Below are 24,206 nucleotides of genomic sequence, written 5' to 3' on the forward strand. Positions count from 1 at the left end.
CCACCCATGCCCGAGGGAGGACACGAACCTCCGACGGGGGGGGGGGGGGGGGGGGGGGAGCCGCGCGGACCGTGACTAGACGCCTGAGACCGCGCGGTGTAGCAGCCTCTCCAAGGTCCATACCTTATGTCACTTACAGAGTTAATTATGTGTGTTCCTTGTCATATTGCATACCGTCAACAACTATTTTGTTAATTGCTGTTCTTCCTGGTGTAGCGATTTTAGAGGAAGGCAGTCAATATACCGAAGCGGAAGTTGCCTTGCCATCTGGGCAAGCGAGAACATGGTTACTGTGCATCGAGTATACTTTTCACCTAAAGCAAGTTAGCCATAATAAGCATTGCCAAAACTGGGGTTTAATGTCTCTTGCATCAGGGAGAGAGGGCCGTATCTAATTCAGTGGGCAGGCTGTAGAGCTGAACTTAACAACGACCTGCAATAAACCCTAGTGCCAACGGCCTCGCCACAGTGGTAACACCGGTTCCCGTCAGATCACTGAAGTTGAGCACTGCCGGGCTGGGCTAGCACTTGGATAGGTGACCATTCGATCGGCTGATTGGTGTTGTCAAGGGGGCTCCACTCAGGCCTTGTGAGGCAAACTGAGGAGCTACTTGACTGAGAAGTAGCAGCTCCAGTCTCGTAAACTGACATACGGTCGGGAGAGCTGTGTGCTGACCACATGCCCCTCCATGTCCGTATTCAGTGACGCATGTAGGCTTACGGTGACACGGCGGCCGGTCGTTACAGTTGGACCTTCATGGCCTGTTCGGACGGAGTACAGTTTTAGTTTATAAGAATTCCTATTGTGTGTCGAGGGAACATAGATGTGTGGAGAGTATATACATACTTCATTAAATATTTTGTCGTCTTTTGACGCTGCAGGATCAGGAAGAAAAGCTATTAACAAAATATTACTAGTTGTCTTCACTTTTCTGAGCGCCTGCAGCTTTGTTGAAATGTGTGTGAAATCTTATGGGACTTTACTGCTAAAGTCATCAGTCCCTAAGCTTGCACACTATGTAACCTATATTATCCTAAGGACAAAGACACACACACACACACACACACACACACACACACACACACACACACACTTCCATGCTCGAGGGAGGACTCAAACCTCAACTGGTACCAGCCGCACAGTCCATGACTGCAGCGCCTTAGACCGCTCGGCTAATCCCGCGCGGCCCCTGCAGCTTTGCTGTATAGTTAAATAATGAGGGCACACTGTCAGGTAAAATGTTATGGAGGTATGGTAGTCCTCAATGAGGATCTCTGGGCGGGGGAAACTCGGGAGGATGTCATCAACAGAAAAAAAAAACGAAACTGGCGTTCTAGAGGTCACAGAGGGGAATATGTTAGCCGTTTAAGTTGGTTAGAGAATTTAAAAAGAAAATGAACAGGTTCAGTTTATTTGCAGTGGGAGTAGTGAAGTGTGGTAGGACGAAGGATAGGACTTCTGGGGAAGTCAATATAGGTTTACCAATACAAAGTCAAATGGGGTAATGTACGAGGTGTGGCTAGAAAAAAACCGGACTAGTACTGGTGAAACAATAAAACGAATGCAATAAGGCTGAAAGTCGCGTGGCCTGTCACGTGACTCTCGCTCCGCCTACTGCTCGAGTTTCATCTGCCTCCTGCACTCAGTCTGCCCGTGGCGTCTGTTTTAAGTAGTTGACGTTTTGTCTGTGCGTCGGAAAATGTTGAGTGTACAGAAAGAACAGCGTGTTAACATCAAATTTTGTTTCAAACTAGGAAAATCTGCAAGTGAAACGTTTGTAATGTTACAACAAGTGTACGGCGATGATTGTTTATCGCGAACACAAGTGTTTGAGTGGTTTAAACGATTTAAAGATGGCCGCGAAGACACCAGTGATGACACTCGCACTGGCAGACCATTGTCAGCAAAAACTCATGCAAACATTGAAAAAATCGGTAAAATTGTTCGACAAGATCGCCGTTTAACAATCAGAGCAGTGTCTGAGTTAACAGAAGTTGACAAGGAAACTTGTCGAACAAGTTTACCGATTTTTTCAATGTTTGCATCAGTTTTTGCTGACAATGGTCTGCCAGTGCGAGTGTCATCACTGGTGTCTTCGCGGCCATCTTTAAATCGTTTAAACCACTCAAACACTTGTGTTCGCGATAAACAATCATCGCCGTACACTTGTTGTAACATTACAAACGTTTCACTTGCAGATTTTCCTAGTTTGAAACAAAATTTGATGTTAACACGCTGTTCTTTCTGTATACTCAACATTTTCCGACGCACAGACAAAACGTCAACTACTTAAAACAGACGCCACGGGCAGACTGAGTGCAGGAGGCAGATGAAACTCGAGCAGTAGGCGGAGCGAGAGTAACGTGACAGGCCACGCGACTTTCAGCCTTATTGCATTCGTTTTATTGTTTCACCAGTACTAGTCCGGTTTTTTTCTAGCCACACCTCGTAGATGCAGGTCTAAGAATGAAGAAGAAAACGGAAACGTGGCTAACGCACTGTAAACAGCGCAGAGAATGCATTATCATGGCGAAGATAAACAGGAAGCTAAAACCAACCAGAGCAGTACAAGTTTTATACGTCAACCAACTTCGCAAATGATACATAAAATGAAACAATTTAATATGAAACAATAGAAATTATTCATAAGTTAACGGAAAGCAAAATTTAATATTGGTAGAGGACTGGTATTCGAGTGTAGGAAAAGGAAGGGAAAAAAAATTCGCAATGTGATCAAAAGTACCCGGACACCAGCAAAAACATATGTTTTTGGTATTAGCTGCATTGTGCTGCAACGTACTACCAGGTCCTCCATACCAGAAACCACAGTAGTCATTAACCATCGTGAGAGAGCAGAATGGGGCGCTCTGCCGAACTCACAGACTACGAATGTGGTCAGGTGATTGGGGTGTCACTTGTGTCATACGTCTGTACGCTAGATTTCCCCATACCTAAACATCCCTAGGTCCACTGTTATGGATTTGATAGTGAAGTGGAAACGAGGAGGGAGACGTACAGCAGAAGAGCGTACAGGCCGACCTTTTGACTGACAGAGAGCGCCAACAGTTGAAGAGGGTCAAAATGTGTAATAGCCAGACGTTCATCCAGACCATCACACAGGAATTCCAAACTGCATCAAGATCGACTGAAAGTACTACGACAGGTATATGAGAGGTGACTGAAACTTGGATTTTGTGGTCGAGCGGCTGCTCATTAGCCACACATCACGCCGGTAAATACCAAACGACGATTCGCTTCCTGTAAGGAGCGTAAACACTCGACGATTGAACAATGGAAAAACGCTGTGTGGAGTGACGAATCACAGTACACAGTTTGGCAATCCGATGGAAGGGTGTGGTATATCGAATGCGAAGTGAACGTCTTTTTCCAGCGTGTGTCGTGCCAACAGTAAAATTCAGAGGGCCAACAGTAAACTTCTACACGTGTTAGTTGTAAATAAGCTGGAAAACAGTAACACTAGACAGAACGGTGGACGAGTATACTCCCATATCTTGTTAAGCTGGTTTCTCAGACCCCAGCTTCCATACCTCAAATTGTTCAGTGGAGCAATCTCTATGTCCTGTTGAATTTTTGTTCGGCCTTACGGAAACACCCGGTAAGTAATGTTAACAGTATCGGTCCTTCGACACGTCCTTCTGATGCGAATGAAATCACCTTTCCACTTGACGATGTAGTTCCTTTACGAGCAGCGTGCTGAATTCTGGCCGCAGGGAAGGCTTGAGCCTGGTTCCCTGACCGGCGACGTCTTGTTTCCTCAGCAAACGGAGAGCCTGCACTGTCCCAAGTGACTTCCTGAAGTCAGTAAACTAGGAGGAATCAAGCTGGCCGCCGATGTCTACAGCGCTGTGACACTCAAGGAGAGTATGTGATACGTGAGCATAAAACTTGTTCCATAACTCAACAGCAGTTTGACGTCAGCAACGATTGCTTCTAATTTAATTCTTGGAAAATGTCATGACTTGTGCTTTTTTCATTTACTTCGTTGCTCCACTTGTTCTTGTTTTAAAGCTGTTCTTTTGGTTTTTTCCATTCGAATTTTCATTAGAACGGCAACAAGAAATAAACTCTCCTTTACTTCGTGTTATCTGGTCGCAAAACGGCACGCTCTGGTGAAGACGAGGCCAGCGCTATCGCTGGCGACCCCTACGCTGTTGACCCGCGACGAGTCCAGGGAGCGCCTGAGTGTTTTCCTGGTGGACAGTCACTCATCAGTGCAGCTGGCCAGTGGTTTCAAGCAAGCTGCGAAACCACAACTAAATAATTCGACTGTCATTCTACGACGAAAGGAGTTCCACCAAACTTTCAAAAATAATTGTATCTTAATGTCTGATGATGTGTTCATTGCACTGGTATGATTTCACGTTGTTACATTTCATCTCTCTCATTCTATTAAGTCCATTCATTTCAGATAATTTATTTTACTCAAATATGATCTATTATATTTATTTTTCTCATATTAATTGAAAATATATATGGGTTTTGGGAAGATCAGCTATTAACATTACCATATCTACAGCATTTATTGCAAAATTACAAAAAGTCTTAATTGCATCATATATCCTCTAGGAGCTGAAGATACTGGTACTCCTGCATATTTTCATAGAGGGCCCCAGTGAACACGCAGAAGTGCCACAACTCGATGTGTCATGGACTCCACTATTGTCTGAAGTAGTGCTAGAGGGAGCTGACCCCATGAATCCGGCAGAGCTGTCCATAAATCCGTAAGGGTACGAACGGGTGGAAAGTTTTTCTGAACAGCACACTGCAAGGCATCCCACATATGCTCAGTAATGTTCATGTCTTGGTAGTTTAGTGGCCAGCGGAAGTGTTTACACTCAGAAGAGTGTTCCTGCAGCCACTCTGTAGCAATTCTGGACGTGTGGTGGTGTCGCATTGTCCTGCTAGAAATGCCCAAGTGCGTCAGAATGCACAATGGACAGAAATGAATGCAGGTGATCATACAAGATGCTTACATACGTGTCACTTGTCAGAGTCGTATCTATACATATCAGGAGTCCCATATCACTCCAACAGCACACGCCCCACACCATTATAGAACAGTGAACAGACCTCCTCTGACATGCAGGCCGCATGGATTCATGAGGCGGCGTCTAGACGCTAGATACAATTTCAAACGTGACTCTTCCGACCAGTCAACATGTTTCCAGTCATCAACAGTCAATATCAGTGTTGACAGGCCCAGGCGAAATATCCTCAGACCACTGGAAGAATGTGAGAGTTCCTATTTCACATAATGCAGATGCTCACAAGTGAAATTTCTACAGACTCACAAATTTAGTGAGGTACAGTCGCCATATGTTCAGACGAACTATTTACGGAAGAATGGAAAAAGTGACAAAAAACCCATGTCGGGGGAGATAAGCATATGCTCCAAGGAAATGCAGGCATACACCAGGCTGCACTTACCCTGCAACTTTCTCTAGAACAGAAAGGAAAACATTTTTTATAGCGTTTGTAGATTTAGGGAAATTTTTTGACAATGTTGATTGAAATACCTCTTCGAGTTCTCAAAGACACTGAGATGAAATATACACTCTGTGATCCAACATATCCGGACGTCCCCAAAAACGTGCGTTTTTCATATTAAGTGCATTGTGCTGTCACCTACTGCCAGGTACTCCATACCTTCGACCTCAATAGTCATTAGACATCGTGAGAGAGCAGACTGGGGAGCTCCGTGGAACTTACGAACTTCGAATGTGGTCAGGTGATAGCGTGTCACTTGTGTCACACGTCTGTACTCGAGATTTCCACGCACCTAAACGTCCCTAGGTCCACTGTTTCCCATGTGATACTGTAGTGGAAGCGTGAAGGGACTCGTAAAGCACAAAAGCGTACAGGCCGACCTCGTCTGTTGAGTTACAAAGACTGACGACAGTTTAAGAGGGTCGTAATGTGTAATAGGCAGACATTTATCCAGACCATCACACAGGGATTCCAAACTGCATCAGGATCCACTTCAAGTACTATGATAGTTAGCCGGGAGGTGAGAAAACTTGGATTTCAGGGTCGAGCGGCTGCTCGTAAGACACACATCACGCCAGTAAACGACTAACGACGCCTAGCTTGGTTTAAGGAGCGTAAACATTGAATAGTGGGAAAACGCTGTGTGGAGTGACGAATCACCGTACACAATGTGAAGATCCGATGGCAGGGTGTGGGAATGGCGAATGCCCAGTGAACGACATCTGCCAGCATGTGTAGTGTGGTGGTGTTGCGGAGTGATGGTGTTTTTCTTGGAGGGGGCTTGCACCCCTAGTTGTTTTGCGTGGCACTATCACAGCACAGGACTAAATTGATGTTTTAAGCACCGTCTTGCTTCCCACTGTTGAAGACCAATTCGGGATGTTGATTGCATCCTTGAACAAGATCGAGTAGCCGTTCATAATTGACGGCCTGTGGCGGATTGGTTACACGACAAGAACCGGGATGAACTGGCTTGCACATAGCCCTGTCCTGAATCCTATAGAACACCGTCGAGATGTTTTGGAACGCCGACTTCGTACGAGGCCTCAGCGATCGACATCGACCCCTCTCCTCGGTGCAGCACTCTGTGAAGTATGAACTGCTGTTCCCCAAGAAACCTTCTAGCACCTAACTGAAGGTATGCCCGCGAAAGTGTAAGCTGTCATCAAGGCTAAGGGGGGGCCAACACCAAAAGGAATTCCAGCATTACCGATGGAGGGCGCCGCGAACTTGTAAGTCATTATGAACCGGGTGTCTGGATAGTTTTGATCAGATACTGTTGTGATATTATTGGATTTCAGACATTTTGCATATGATAAAAGGACAGCCACCAAGTTGTAGTTTGCAGTGATATTAAGCATGACAACACGAGAGTAAAAAAAAAAAAAAAAAACGAAATCTGTTTATAACGTTCGCCTACACCAAGACGCGCGGCCAGCGTTTAAAAGGTACTTTTAAATACTATGACTCGCTGGGCGCAGATATTTAAAATCATTGCCGCAGCGCTTGATAGCAAGAAGCTGCGAAACAGAAGAAAGAACAATTTATCATTTGTTAGGAAAATTCTAGAGTCTTTGTAGTTGGTTGTACTTCTGGTCGCCGATATGTTAACATGTACTTCATTACCTTTGATGTTTGGTTGCCGACTTGTTAAGACGTGTTGTGTAGCACCGCTACAAGTTATATTTCATTTAGTGTGAAAAACCACGTTATCATCAAGAAAGAAAACGCTTTTGTAAACCTAGTGACGATAAAAAATACTTACGCGCACGCCAGGACATTTAATTTTTACAAAATATCACACATACAAAAGCAGCGATTGTTGGACTGCTCCATGTATGAGAAAAACATAAAAATGTAAGTTTTGTATTCATTGTAAATTTGGTAATGTTTATAGTTTAACGCCTTTCTTCTTTGAGAATATACTTTTCCTCCACTGTACAGAAAATCTATGCTTATTCTTTTCTTTAAATTAACCACAAATAATGTTTATGTTTAAATGAACTTTGTTACAGGTTCGCTCTTTATCGCGGTGTGTCGATTATATTTGGGAGACCATTAACGTGTTCAATTTACGATCTGACAACTTTTTTTTTACAAAATTTCACTGTTTTGCATTCATTTCCAATTTTTTTTATTATTCAAATAGGTCCCTTAGGTAATTTCATTGAAGAGTCTGATTGCGTGAAAGCAATCCGGGTTAAGAGGTCATTTGAGAAATTATTTTCACGCAATCAATCCGTACGTCTCCCAAACACAATCGAGAACCGACGCATCATCGATCATTCATTAATTTTTCTCTTTTTCCAAGTCGTACCAAGAAACGGCCAAGGAGAACTGCCGTGAGTACGCAATCTAGTGTTAAAAGGTTGCATTCTTTATCTTGTCGGCAAACATTGCCATGAATTATCAACATCAATGTTATATTTGGTTAAATGTGAAAAGCCCTAAAAACCTTTTAACGCTAGATGTGGCGCCCGAACAGGGACCTAACTAAAAAATTAATTTGTTCTTTTTATTTTCATGCTACCATCTGGAGAAAATTGGAAGCCAAAACCAGTGATAAAAAAAGGACGCATATGCAGAAAATCGCAGCAAGAATCCAAAACAGCAATAAATAGCAGCGCGCAAGACAACTAATGTGAGTACGATTTTTCATTACGTTTGAAGCTTTGCGTACCGAGCATTCAGTCGGCTCGTGACATTCACTCTCTACGCTTTTTTCCTTTTCCTCAAGCAATTTAATTTCTAAATTTCTGTTTCCTTTTGTTATTAGATCCGCCTCCATCACATCATTTCGCTTACAATAGTTAGAAATAGTTAGCAAGAATTTCCATTGTTGTGCATTTTAGTAAATCACAATGGACGCCAGTTTCAGTGCTCTATAAGTGTTTTTCATTTATTTTATCTCTCTCGTTGCCATATTGGCATTTTCGTGTGTCAGAGTTTCAATTGTTTATAACGTGCAAGCAATATCTGAGAAATCAGGACGCGAAATCCTTGGCGCACCTGACAAGTGAAAATCATTAAAAAAAATTATTTTTTCTAGCTCGTGCAGTGTAACTACTTTAAATTTACGATGGCTGATGAGCAACCAAGGCAACTTAGACCGCGCGCGGGTGTAAACAAACCTGAATCTCGTAGTGAGGGAACAACACAGGACGAAGCGACACGTGAGCTGTCGGCGCCACAGACCGCGTCGCAGTCACGTGAATGCTCGCTGTCCGATATACTAAAATTGTTTGCTGATATGAAAACCAGTTTTGAAGCAAACATGGGTAATCTTGGAACGCAAATCAGTCAGTTAACAAACCAAAGTGATAATCTTGGAACGCAAATCAGTCAGTTAACAAACCAAAGTGACAATCTTGGAACGCAAATTAGTCAGTTAACAAACCAAAGTGACAATCTTGGAACGCAAATCAGTCAGTTAGCAAATCAAAGTGACAGCAGGTTCAGCAGTTTAGAATCAAGGATAGAGGACATCCAAGCACAAATCAAAAATTCGAATGACACCATGGAGGAAAAAATTAAAGCCATTACCACTGCTTACGCAAGCGAGCTAAACGCAAGCGTACACGCAAAAATTGATAGTGTTCTTTCGATGGTGGAATCCGCCGAGACCAATATTGGTAGCAAGTTCATAGATATGCAGGCCCAAATAGATGTGTGTAAATCAACTGCGAGTGACTCTTTGAAACATTACAGTGATGTTTCAAAGAGAGTAAGCCAACTGACAGACAGTGTCAACCACGTTGGCGAGCGAGTCGAAGACCTTGCTCAGCAAATATCCGATGTCAATATTGACAAAAAGATCGCAGATGTCAACACCGGTATAAGCAATACACTTAATAGGGAATTTGAAGAGTGGATGCAATCCAAAGAACAGTACATTGTCAGCAAGGTACACGCTGAACTAAAGGATACGGTTAAATCTGCTACAGCCGAAATCTTAACCGCTCCCGGTACTTCTGGTGACACTTTAACCAGTGAATTAGGTGAAATCAGACGAGCATTTAGCCACGATCTTCCGGAATGGAAACGTCAGCTAAGCAATGATATAGATCAACTAAAACGACAAGAGACGGAATTGCAAGGTGACAATCAAAGTGAGTATTCGCTACCGCCAGAACACGATAGTCGTCAATATCCCGCGTGTCAGGTACAATTCTCACCAACAGTAAATAACACGCGTGACGAAACTTCTACGTCACGTAGTCATGCCGATCAACTAACACTCGTTGAACTAATGCGAGACGAGAGTGTGCTAAAACACAGAGTTTTTCAGCCTTTTATACCTGAAAAACGAAATATACATCCAATGGTATTTCTAAAATCATTCACAGGCGCTTTTCCAGAATCATGGAACGACAGGCAGCGGATACAGTTCATCTTAGGCTATGTACACGGTGAAGGATCAATTTGGGGTACAGAAATAATAAACAAATGTCACACCTATGCAGATTTTGAAAAGCATTTTTTGAATAAATTCTGGAGTTCAGGTATACAACAAAGACTCCGAAAAGAGGTTTACAACGCCGAACCTTTCAACACCAAAGGAGGAGGTTTGAGACGTTATTTTGAAAAATATCTACGTAAAATTCAGTATTGGGACACGCCCATTTCAACCAAAGATGTAATCATGATCTTAAAGTCAAAACTTCCTGTGTCAATAAGAGAAAAATTAGTTAATGTGAGTGAAGAAGACCTAAAAGCCTTTCTTTCTGTTCTTGACAATTTGGATATGATCTGTGAGGATGTGCGTGCGAGCGCGCGGAATAATTATAATAACGGACCGCCCGCTCCGCAGCAGCACATAACAAATTGCGTCAATGGAATGTCGTACCAACATAACACGGGACAACCAAACGCTCAGCCTTACGGCAATCATAACAGTTTCAACCGCCGTAATGGAAAACAATATAACAAACATCCACACCAGAATAGATACAATCCGATTTATCAAAACACACAGCAACAATACGGTAATTCACCGATAAATCATAACGGTAATTACCAGTACCAGAACAACAAGACGAATAATGGAAATCGTCACAAGGGAAAGAAATGGAACAATTATAACAATCCACCACAGTACAGTCAGCCGAGTCACTTCACTCCCTCTCAGCAAATAAATTTTTCACAGCCGAAAAATGCGACATTTTCTCACCAACCCAACCAACAGTTCAGGAACAATAGTCAGGACAATTCGTCGGATGCTTTTCCTGACACCGCCGGTTATAATAGCCAAGGAAATCCGACTATTTTTTACACACAGGCGAACCAACCACCAAACGCGTTGTCAAATAACACACAATCAAGTGATGCACAGTTCGTATGGGATACGAACGCAAGTTTTCGGCCTAACATGACACAAAATATTAGTCAAGTAAAAATAACTGACATTTCAGCTCCATCCCAGTCGGAAAACTATTGGTAGCTTCTTTGTGCCTCCACGGGGAAGCTGCGGACCGAAATTACAACACCCTGAAGTAACATTAGACGACAAGTTAAGACAAGCTCTCATATCTTTAACAACTCATGCCAACCTAAGAAAAAAGGCGCATGGCAAACACATTAGCAAAGTCTTATCGTATCGTATAAATGAACGAGTGCTATTAAAGACCCACTTCAAACCATCTTTGATTCATCATAAGAATCGCAAGTGGCAGCACTTGTATGAAGGACCATATATTATCTTAAGAAAGCCGCACATTGGTTGCTATCTATTAGCTGACCCTGTATCTGGACGAATAAAAGGATTGTTTCATCACGCAGACTTGAAGAAATACCGAGTCAACCATTGAAAATATATGTTAAGTTAAGCTGCTAAAATAAAACATACACACACACTATAAGTTGTCATACTATGTGTGAAGTACCAACGTATGTAAGAGTAGTGGACAAGACTAACACCCTGTCGACCTGCCACAACAAGATAAGTAATTTATATGAGCACCTTAAGTAAAACACATTTATTGTAGGAGAGCAAGATTTGCCTTAGATGTAAGTTAGTTTTAAGTTAATTGAGCCATGAACGGCCACAGCCGAAAGAGCTGACAAATAAATATTATAGTAGGGACGTGCTAAGTGCCACCTGCTACCACTAGTTTTAAGTATAGCAAAGCTCTCTCCTCTTGAATGAAATAAATTAAAATGATCATTCAGACCAGAATGATTGCTCGTAGGTAAAAAAAAAAAAAAAATTAAAAAAAAAAAATAAAAAAAATTATCAAGGTCGCTTACTCTAATGAGGTAAATGTTATGTTATGCATAAGGAGTGTGTGACAACAAATTTTATGAGACCACATATGAAACACTGCAGGCAAAAAGCAGCAGCTAAGCATATAAGAATCAAGTAAGTCAATAACGATCCAGGTAGCAGGAAAGAAGTGCGCAACTCAATTATTTTATTATAATACGGAGAAAACCGTATATGCTCATAACAATTTTACGGCACAGTGCAGCTGAAATACCTACAAAGATCATTTATAAATAAACTAATTTAGTACTTGAAATATCTATTTCAGGTCCTCGAGATACGATGATTTTTTTTTAGGAAACCAATTTTATGATACATGGAACAGAAGATACTTAACAGAAACAGTTCACTGCTAATGCATGGTTGAAGTAATTTTAGATATGCATAGAAAATTGTTTAGAGAGCTGGATCAGACGACACTGAAACTACTGTATCGATTTAATTATACTATTTGTCATGAAAAACTAAGGTGATAATAATTTATGTTAAGCTCATCATATCATACGTCATTAACACTGTATCTTCAAATCTCTTCACTCCATAAAAGTCTTTTGTGTTTTTCTCTAACCAGTATCCTTACCATCCTACCTTATCCAGTAGAGAAGTGAATTTTACGAGCTGGTTGCATGATTGATACATACAGGCTATACGAATGGATAGTCGTGACACATTGGTTGTCGACGGGCTATGCTTATTCTTCGCAAATTGCGAGTTCAATTAAGATTTGTTATGTGCAATTGCACGACAGGGAACACCAAGCTTCCCAATTACCCTAATGGTAGTTTGAACACGAACTGTTCATCACGTAAACGAAGCCACATTGACTATGTCTTCAAACTAACGACGTAATAGAGAGAAAATAAAAAGAGCTGAACTTGAGAAAAAAGTAACCATTGTAAAAAGAAAAGAATAACAAGATTTCGAACAAAGTGTAAACCTAAAGTACCTTGGAAGTACAAACTACGAACAAGAGACACGCTTTTCGTCAGGCCTTGTAGTCACAGAGACTAAATATTTCTTTGTAAATAGTTTTTAGACATGATATGTATACTAAATGTTAACTGTACTTTGTAGTAATAATGCAGTCAGTAATAAATGGACACGTATGTGCTGCTGCGTGTGAACCGACTATAGACAAGTAATTAATGGACACGTATAAAAGTGGAGCGTGTGAACCTTAACATGACGACCAAATAAATGTGAACACGAATTAATAATAAAGTGTGAACTGAAAAGGTGATGACTCCAAGGGCACGTGTGAAATACCGCGTGTGAAGTAATGTTATAAGTACTCGTACCACGAAACCACGATGTAGAAAGCCGAAGATTGAAAGTGAATAAGTGTTGTACTTACCACAAACGGTACTGTACGCCTTTCCACGGACACATTCTTCGAAACAGCTGCGGGAGTCGCCGCATCTGGCTGCTTCCGTAATCCAGAGTCGATGAAAAACTGTGTAAAAACTCACACCACGGCTAGTAGACACCAAACGCTCTGCTTCTCGCAGAATACTGCTGCTAGCTTTGTGGAACTGTCAAGTTATTATCACGTGATTGTGACCAACGGACGTAACACTGTGTACCCTGAGCGCTCAACAATCAATTTTTCTTTGCACAACGAGCGCGGATGCCAAATGTGTTTGAAATGCATTCAAAATAAAATATGATAAAGCAATGAATTAAGCACTCATGTACCTTGTGAAATTATAAAGACACTAAACGGAAGAGTCTTAAGCTCGATTTTGACAATAGCTACCGAATTTACTGACCAGGCCGAGTAATGACGAAAACGTGTCGAACCAAGTAAAACCAGAAAAATAGATAAATATGAGAACTAAGCATTCCTAAGAAAATGAGACCTTATGTACATAAACAGTTGTTATCCTTACCTAATCCAATTTTCTTTTAGACTAAGTTATTAGTAAGTAAGCACATTCTAAACAGATTTTTTTTCTGTATTTTTCATGTACGAAAACATAAATGGAAGCACGGACAAGTGTCAAGTGAAATAGAGACCGCCACAATACGGCTCAACATGTTGCAGAACCAGTCTTCCAGTTCCTGACCCACGACGTATTTCCAACGCAACATCACACCCCGACAACTACTCCAACTTCCACAATGAAAGTGATGCCCTACTTTTCCTCCACTGTGAAAGTGTAATCAATTTCCCCACTCAAGTGCAGTGCTATCATTTATACCCGAAGTTCTACCACTCCCAGTGCAACTCATACCTACCGAAGTGTAGTGAAACTTTTTTTTTTTGCAGGTCATAAAAGCCACAAATAAGTAAAGTGCTACGTATTTACTGCAAGAAATCTTCGACGAAACAACGACAAAAATATTCCTGTAGTATGTCACTGTAAAACAAGAATGTCAATTTTTTGTAACATATTTTTCCCACGAGTGCACACAGCACCCAGACTTCCTGCGAAGTCAAGTAATTTATTTCTTTGTTTTTTTTATATTTATTATGCCATGTATAATGTATCTATGTATGTGTCTCTTTATCTTAATTTCATTATCTTTTACCGAGAAATGAACATTTGCTATCCTTGTACAATACATTAGAAAGGGCACAGTTCAATTGTCATGTAGTTACCCTATGGACAAATTACTATCAATTTCAGTCGTACGAATATACTTACCTGATACTCTGTATGTTAACCACTTTGCTTGATGTAATGCGTAAAATCTATTGTAAAGAATTTTTGCAAGTAATACTAACTTGTTTCACGAAAGCAATAATATCACGACTACGCGTGAGTCTCGATGATCCTGACGGAGTCATCGCTCCTCACGCGGGAAGCAATGTGATATTATTGGATTTCAGACATTTTGCATATGAGAAAAGGACAGCCACCAAGCTGTAGTTTGCAGTGATACTAAGCATGACAACACGAGAGTAAAAAAAAAAAAAAAAAAAAAAACGAAATCTGTTTATAACGTTCGCCTACACCAAGACGCGCGGCCAGCGTTTAAAAGGTACTTTTAAATACTATGACTCGCTGGGCGCAGATATTTAAAATCATTGCCGCAGCGCTTGATAGCAAGAAGCTGCGAAACAGAAGAAAGAACAATTTATCATTTGTTAGGAAAATTCTAGAGTCTTTGTAGTTGGTTGTACTTCTGGTCGCCGATATGTTAACATGTACTTCATTACCTTTGATGTTTGGTTGCCGACTTGTTAAGACGTGTTGTGTAGCACCGCTACAAGTTATATTTCATTTAGTGTGAAAAACCACGTTATCATCAAGAAAGAAAACGCTTTTGTAAACCTAGTGACGATAAAAAATACTTACGCGCACGCCAGGACATTTAATTTTTACAAAATATCACACATACAAAAGCAGCGATTGTTGGACTGCTCCATGTATGAGAAAAACATAAAAATGTAAGTTTTGTATTCATTGTAAATTTGGTAATGTTTATAGTTTAACGCCTTTCTTCTTTGAGAATATACTTTTCCTCCACTGTACAGAAAATCTATGCTTATTCTTTTCTTTAAATTAACCACAAATAATGTTTATGTTTAAATGAACTTTGTTACAGGTTCGCTCTTTATCGCGGTGTGTCGATTATATTTGGGAGACCATTAACGTGTTCAATTTACGATCTGACAACTTTTTTTTTTACAAAATTTCACTGTTTTGCATTCATTTCCAATTTTTTTTATTATTCAAATAGGTCCCTTAGGTAATTTCATTGAAGAGTCTGATTGCGTGAAAGCAATCCGGGTTAAGAGGTCATTTGAGAAATTATTTTCACGCAATCAATCCGTACGTCTCCCAAACACAATCGAGAACCGACGCATCATCGATCATTCATTAATTTTTCTCTTTTTCCAAGTCGTACCAAGAAACGGCCAAGGAGAACTGCCGTGAGTACGCAATCTAGTGTTAAAAGGTTGCATTCTTTATCTTGTCGGCAAACATTGCCATGAATTATCAACATCAATGTTATATTTGGTTAAATGTGAAAAGCCCAAAAAACCTTTTAACGCTAGACTGTACGTAGTGAAAGGTTATTCACATTAAGTACAGAAACAAGAAGTGTCGAAAATGGAGAGAGACAGGATTGAAAAGAATCGCCGCTTCTATTGAGTCTGTACGTGGAGCAAGCTTTGAAGTAAAATCAGGAGATATTTTGGAAGGTAATTAAAGTTCAGGGTAAAAAAATAAAAACATTTAAGTATGGTTACGACATCCTAATGTTATAAGGCTTGCGAAGGACTTGGAAGAGCACTTGGAATAAATGGATAGTGACTTGATGATATATTATAAGATGAACATCGAGATTAGTAATCAACGACAATTAAGTGTGGCAGAATTACATGAGGCAGTGCCATGGTAATTCGATTAGGAAATGAGACACTAAAAGTAATAGATGTCTTATACTGTTTGGAGAGCAAAATAACTGATGAAGACTGTAGTGCAGAGGATATTCAGTGTAGAGTGACAATAGCAAGGATAGCTATACTGAAGAAGAAGTGTTTGTTAAGGTGTAATATCAGTTTAAGTGTTAGGGAGTATGACATGTAGATATTTGTTTGGCAGTAAATCGTGGATGATTAGCAGATCAGACAAGAAGTGAATATAAGGTTTTACAGCATGGTTCTATTTTAAAAAATGTTGAAGGTACGATGGACTGAATAACAAATGAAGAAGATAGAAGAGACAGACAAAAATTTGTACCAAGGCAGGGATTTGAAATGAGGATCCTGCGCACTACGGAGAAGCAGTAACCACTGCGCCACGCTGGCACAATGGCTTTGCACAACTCCACAGACTATCCTAGAGCACCTCCCTCCCCAAACCAAATCCATATTCACACCTGAGGCCGTTTGGTAGGAATGGGAACTTTAATTGAACATTGAGGCATGCAAGGGTAGTGCACACTGTTCTGCAAACCCACTGTAGCAGGGTGCCGTACTAACCAGCACATCTGCCTAGTGTGCAGGCCAGGCAGGTTCAGATCACGGCCTTGGTATGAATTTTCATTTCTCGCTCCAGTCTACACACACACACACACACATATATATATATACATATATATATATATATATATATATATATATATATATATATATATATATATATTACACAGATGTTTCAGACTTGAAGAGATCTCTGGAACCATATACTTTCATTTGATTAGGTGACGAAGTACTTAACGGAATTGAGGGAAAGGAAATTTATGACGCAACTTGAGTAAAGGAAGAAGCTGGTTGATAGGAGACGTGTTGATACAATAATGAATTGTCGATTTCATTGTGGAAAGATACGCGGTCAATGGTGGTAAGAGTTGTGGAAGGAGACAGAGGCTTCAATAAAGTAAGTACGTTGAAATGGATATAGATTGCTGTAGTTATACAGAAATTAAAAGACTGACGACCTCATCAGAAACAATCAAGGGAAGTTGTATAATGAGGTAGGACTACAACTTGAATAAAGGTGGCTGATTTGAGTGTATACCAAAGCGGACTGCCCAACGTGTCTTAACGTTCACCTCCATGTAATGCGACGTGGGGACAGTGATCGTAAGAAGCAAGACGAGTGTCACACCTCGTTAATGACAGCAGGCATCAAACCTATTATTAATTGCTGCTGTCACTGTGTGTCTGGCCATTTCGACAAGTTTGCGAGTGAACTTTGCTAAGAGAACCGTATACAATGGACATTTAGCGCTAGTAGACAGCAGCACACGAGACTGCAGGTCTTCAGCTGTGTCAGACAGCACGGGAACAGGTCAGTGGCCGGCTGGAGGTGTGCCGTTTGGCCCGACGTATCACAGGTCTGCTCCCTCGTCAGATGACGCGAGGCCCTGAGTGCACCGAAGAAGCAACGAGGCGTTCTGCCCGGTACGTGTGGAGGCTGCAGTTCACGGTGGAAGCGGCTCAGTCAGCTTTTGCGGTGTTTCGCGTACCGTCACTCAGGCCCGTTCATTCAGGTTACCGTGAACGTGGACCACCGTGTGTACTTTCGTACAATCTCGGTGTCCAGGTGTTGCCGTTACTGAGCCGTGATTTCCTGCCTGCGATGCTCTTGTCAGGATAGTTTCCCTGTCGAAGTAACGCACTTTGCGGCGTCCAGGTTGGCCAGCGCCCTCTAATTAGGACGGCCGCGGCTCTGGAGGAGAGGCGGCAGCCACAGGGGGAAGGAGGCAGCGCGCGGGGCACCGCGAGCAGCCGGCCGGCGCTGCGTGTACTGCGGGGGCGCACCGTGCTGACACTCCGGCGCCTGGGTCTGGCGGCGAGCGCAACTGGAATGGAGAAGCAGTCACCGACCAACACAGGCTCTGTTTGAGAGCTGGGTCTGTCTGGAATCCTGAGCAGAGCGCGGGAATTTACCTGGCGTGCAAGTTAACGGCGATCTCCTGGACTAACTTTAAATGGTGAGCCATTTGTTGTAGAACTTTAGAATGTCATTGCTCGGTGTAGCCTCTTTGATTTTCGCTAGTCATTCCTTAAACCACTTGGACGTGGGTTCGGGATATTAGGTACTGCAAGTCCATCTAACTGCCCTGGTTCCGTTGCCTTACGAGTGTGGCCGATAATTGACGATTCCTTGTTTTATTACGGTTGCTAATTCGTTAAGTGGTCAGTTTTATGAATCAAAGTTTATTGTCAGTATAAAACTTCAGCCACCAATTTAAGTCGGAATCGCCAACTTCCTTGTCGCTTTCAATTATAACAGTTTCAACTTTGCACCGTCAAACGACGCTTTGGTATTTAAGGTTGTGTGCGGATTGTCGGATCATTATCATCTTGAACTGGTTGTGGTTTGTAAATTTATCAAGTGAAATTTGACGTCAGTCGAGATTGTGTAATCAACTATTGCTTTAACAGTAACTGCAATTGACACACTACAACGTTTAACATCTCCTCCTGCGTTTGGGGCTATCCAGTGCTCGGCTGTTAGTTTTAGTATTTTGGTGAACAGTGTATTAATACTGGGCCTGTGTGTTCTAGAAGCCGTTTTTGGCGTGCGCAGGTCCTCCTGCGTGTCGTTCTCACTTGAGCTCTCGAGCACGGAATTCACACGCGCGGCCATCGAGAATGTGCTGATTGATGTGTAAATCTTTCAGGCTATCATAACATCCTATTCCAGAACGTTTCCCATAATAGTTAAATCACGTATTTATGAGACCTTGCTGTTTGAGTATTGTTCTTGAGACCAAATACCTTTTACAAATTGTAATTTTTCATATTCACAGGTCACTAGTGAACTCAGATCTGTCGTTATGATACGGTTATATTTGTGTAAAGTAATTTTTTATGAATTTAAAGTTATGGCCATGTGGTTGTTTCTCTTTAAAATTATGTTCTGAATTATTCTCATTGTTTTATACAATTGAATAAACGCTGTAGATCATCCCAATTTGCAAATCCTAATTAAACACTGTGTTGTTAACAGTGCTCTGTTTTAATTATCGTTTTGAAAATAAATTCTTGTGTCCACAAATGAGATCAGCATTCCACTCCAGAAGCCCATGTGCCCTGCGTAGTGTTGTACCACCTTACCACTTACTTCTGCACTTCCTGCTGACCGTGCTGTAGACACTCCCGTTTGGATAGATGCCAACAGCCACATTCACAGGACTGAATGGACACGTCCCCCTCTTGACAAACGCTCAGGAACGCGATCACATCTTAATAGCCCCACTAAATAAATGGATCTTAGTCCCATAAAAATGCGAGTCTGTGAGTTCCTGGGACAGCGTGTGATCGCAGCCCATCACCGACAACTAGCTCTAGAGATGTAATCATCATTTGGTGTATATCATACAAAATCCGTGAACTTCATTAGTCGCCGAATGGAGGCCACTGTCAAGGGCACACGCAATGTTGACGGTATTTGCATCCTCAGGGCGTGCCTCTCAGGGAATGGGCTGGAACGGGCTCTGATGTGAGCAGGTACCTGGTTAACACGGAGTCGTTTTGGAAGATGCCGCGAGGTCAGAATGAGCAGCAGAGCGGTTGCCATAGTTATCACGTGCCCTTGAGGTCAGTGCTGCGAGGCGTTGCGCAACAACGCTTCCAATGTCGGATGTCAGGAAAGTTTGACGACGCTTGAGGGGGAGGGGGGGTGAGAGGGGGAGGGGTTGTGGAGCAGAGGGCAGACTGCGGATACAGTAGGTGGGAGGTGTCAGCCGAGTCCAGCAGTGGCCAAGATAAGGATAAAAGGCTGTCTTCGCGACAGCCCACTACACTGGCTGCAGTGGCACAGAGCAGAACTCACACATCTGGTAAGTCTCTACGTGTTTCTTCCAGCACTGTGGCGGAGTGCTCAGCGTATCACTTTCCTCAACTTGACGGTCTCCTGCTCTCAATGGTACCCCCCTCAAAAACGGTACCTACGACCTATAGCGCAATAGCTCTTGATATGCATTCCGTCATCGGTTCACGTCATCTACGCATTTCAGCAGCTACTGATTCTTACGGCGTAGTCTACGTAATGGCGTCACTAGCCCCACTAATTATTGGTATATGTTGTATGCCGTCGAAACAGATTCACGAAAGCATTGTACTTTCGATACAAACTTGTCAGATCAGACAATAGAAGTAGTAGAGATCTGCTGGAATACGGCTGTACAGGCCTAATTTACAGGGTTATTCACGAAGATATGAAAATACTTTAATATGTTACGCTACGTTTAAAACTAAAGAAAAAAGTTCATAGGTCCGCTAATGTTTAGTTACGGAGTTACGGGTAGTAAAAGATTTTGCCTGAAATTTAGCAACTTCGCTAATATGAAGCCATCGCAAATATATAGATGGTTAAAGTAAAGCATGATTTAAATTTATTTTGTTGTTATTGGTCTGGCGAATCTAGCAAAACATGTCCCATATGCGTATCTACAGTAGTTTTCCAGAACATCCAGAGAAGCAAAGGCATAATTTCGTAAAATTTTGAATTTATTAACTACCTGGTCTAATTTGTTCTTTAAATTCAAGACAACTGCACAAAGTTTTCAACGGAAGTGTAGAGAATTTAATTTTGGAAAGTTTATGGTAAAAGCGTTATCTGAAACCGTATGAATGTGTCACATAATCTGGTTTTATGTATACCACAGCACACGTGAATTCGTGTTAAACCGAAAAAAAAAGAAAGCTCACTGTTAAGAAACTTGTACAAAGTACATACAATTTCGCAATACAATCACAATCACAGTAAATGTTCAAAAACGTCTCCACCTAGTTCAGTGCATTTAGCTGCACGTGTACAGATTTTGTTGCTCGTTTCAGTTTCACAGGGTTGTTCTTAATTTCTTCTATTGCATTCATAATGCGACCGAGTCGTGCCTCACGTGTATTGATTTTGTCATTATAATCATTATCTTTCACCCATCCCCATACACAAAATCCGTTGGTGTTATATCGGGAAATCTGGGTGGCCACAGACGTGTAGCACCACCACCAATCCATCTCTGGGAAAAATGTTCATTTAATTGTGCAGTAACTCCGTTGGCGAAATGTGGAGGCACGCCGTCATGTTGAAAATACATTTGAATTTGCGTAGCAAGCAGAGTATCTTCGAGTAAGTGGGGCATTTCTTCTTGAAGGAATTGTAAGTACGACCCGCCAGTTAGACGTCCTGGGAAAATGAATGGTCCAATAAAGTGTTTATACCATCTCGAGTAAACTGTGCCTCATCAGAAAATAAAACGTATTTGTGTAACTGTCAATTAGTTTTTAACCAGTTGCACAACTCCAAGCGGAGGGCTGGATCTCCCGGATAACTGATGCACTTTTTGTTTATGGCAGAGACACACATTATTTTACTTCATTGTACACCATATCTTACATTGTGAAATGCCTAATAGTTGAGAGATACGCCGTGTACTGTACACAGGCTAAGTTGAACAGCATCCATAATATCCTCATAATCGTCTTGACGTATCGAGCTCTCGTACTGATTATGAAAGCTAGGTAGAGAACATGTCTCCCGTAACATCGAAATGCTCCACTAATGATTCGTCCATTTGAAAGCCATCGAGTTGAATAACGTACGCCATATTCGTTAATTTCAGCTGTATCATTGCCATAACATTTTCCATAAATGAACACCATAGTGGCGTATTCCTACGTCGTAAATTTGAAAGGCATTCCTATTTCATAAATAATCTACAAACTACAACAGTTACTATGTGGTTTTACTTAAATACACTGTTCTTATTGTGTTCTTTCACTGAACAGTACAGAAAACTAACTCGTTTCAAGGTTAGGGAACGTCTGCAACAACTCACTAAAGGTAGCCAACAATGACACACACGTTTCTACATTCTTAATGAAAAATAAACAAATTTACTTGTATTACAACCTTTCCTCCTCTGGACGATACACTGCAGATACACGTCTGGGACATGTTTTATTATATTCAGCACACCAGTAATAACAAAATAAGTCGAAATCGTGTTTTACTTTAACCTCTTAAAGTTGTGCGATATCTTCATAATATCGAAGTTGCTAAATTTCTGGTAAAACCTTTTATTACCCGTAACTCCTTAACTGAACAATTGCGGACCTATGTTTATAAGACCTTTTTTTCTATATTGTTACATATAGAACGACATATTAAAATATTTACATATCTTCGTGAATCACCCTGTATGGAAGATGTATTTGCGATGTGGCCCAGCTTGAGACACTCAGTATTGATAACTGACCCAACATGCAAATTCTTGAGTTTTGTTTTCGAACGTCGGACGTCATTAAAGCTTGACAACGGTGCGGGAGGAGGCTTCATATCAAAGTCCCCGGGTATGTGCCACCAGTTTCTGACGTTGGACCTTTTCTCGCCAGGATACCTGCTGCATCTGAGGAAGGTTTTGCCCCCCGTAGATGCCTAATGGACTCGGGAGAGCGCACCAGACTTCTCTGCAAAGACGTTATGCACTGCAGTGAATGTGACACTCGCAATATTGAAGACATTCTGCTGTACAAAACGTAAAATGTGATTAAAAGTGTCTGGACACCTGGCTGAAAATAACATACAAGTTCGTGGCCTCTCCATCTGTAATTCTGGAATTCAATATGGTGCTGGCCCACCTTTAGCCTTGATGACAGCTAACCCTCCTGCAGACATACGTTGAATCAGGTGCTGGAAGGTTTCTTGGGAATGGCAGACAATTCTTCATGGAGTGATGCACTGAGGAGAGGTATCGATGTCGGTAGGTGAGGCCTGCCACGGCGTTCCAAAACATAGCTAAGGTGTTCTATAGGATTCAGGTCAGGAATCTGTGTAGGCCAGTTCGTTACAGGGATGTTATTGTCGTTTAATCTCTCCGCCACTGGCAGTGCATTATGAACAGGGGCTCGATCTTGCTGAAAGATGCAGTCGCCATTACCGAATTGCTCTTCAACAGCGAGAAGCAATGAGATGCTTAAAATATAAATATAGGCCTGTGCTGTGGTAGTGCCACGCAAAACAACAAGGGGTGCAGCCCCCTCTATGAAAAACAAGACCACACCATAACACCACCGCCTCAGAATTTTACTGTCGGCACTACACACGCCGGCAGATGACGTTCACTAGGAATTTGCCACACCCAGACCCTCACATCTGATCTCCACATTATCTACTTTGAGTGTCACTCCACACAACGTTTTTCCACTGTTCAATCTTCCAACGTTTACACACCTTACACCAAGCGAGGCGTCGTTAGACATTTACCGGTGTGATGTGTGGCTTATGAGCAGCCGCTCGACCACGAAACCCAAGTTTTCTCACCGCCCACCTAAGTCATAGTACTTGCAGTGGATCGTACTGCAGTTTGAAATTCCTGTATGAAGATCTGGGAAGATTTCTGTTTATTATACATTACGACCCTCTTCAACTCTACGCGCTCTCTGTCAGTCAACAGAAGAAATCGGCCTGTACGCTTTTGTGCTGTATCACATTGGAAACAGTGGACCTAGTGATATTTAGGATTGTGGACATCTTGCGTGCAGGCATATGACACATGTGACACCCAATGACCGGGCCACATTCGAAGTCTATGAGTTTCGCAGAGCGCCCATTCTGCTATCTCACGGTGACTAATGACTACAGAGGTCGGTCATATGGAGTTCCTGGCAGTAGGTAGCAGAACAATTTACATAATATGAAAAACATGTGTTTATGGGGGTGTCCCGATACCTTTGTTCACGTAGTGTATGTCTATGATCTCCCATTAAATCACTGGACCCATTTCACCGAAACATGGCAAACAAACAAACTACATGACTGTACGAGCATCATCACTGCTTGTCTTGTAGCCTTCCAGCCCGACAGGAGTGGGAATAGGGACAATATCGTATTTTGTCAGCCCATGCCATATTGGCTGAGCCGTATAATAGGCAAGTTGTGTTTAAGTAGTAGTGGCTGGCCTTAGGAACCTGCTTTACTGTGAAGCCTACTAACCGAGAGTACGAAATGGTTTGACAGTGGGTAG

The 24,206-nt window shown here is 41.9% G+C and overlaps 1 protein-coding gene across 1 annotated transcript in view; it reads left to right on the forward strand.

Moving 5' to 3' along the window:
* The first annotated feature begins 19,919 nt into the window (after positions 1-19,919).
* Positions 19,920-24,206, forward strand: part of LOC126426789 (ankyrin-3-like) — a 60,188-nt gene continuing 55,901 nt past the window's right edge. Inside the window, exon 1 of the mRNA XM_050088785.1 lies at positions 19,920-20,018. The gene's annotated coding sequence lies outside the window, so the exon portion shown is untranslated. The remainder of the gene's footprint in view (positions 20,019-24,206) is intronic.

The sequence above is a fragment of the Schistocerca serialis genome, chromosome 11, assembly GCF_023864345.2.
Source record: "Schistocerca serialis cubense isolate TAMUIC-IGC-003099 chromosome 11, iqSchSeri2.2, whole genome shotgun sequence".
Lineage (NCBI taxonomy): Eukaryota > Metazoa > Arthropoda > Insecta > Orthoptera > Acrididae > Schistocerca > Schistocerca serialis.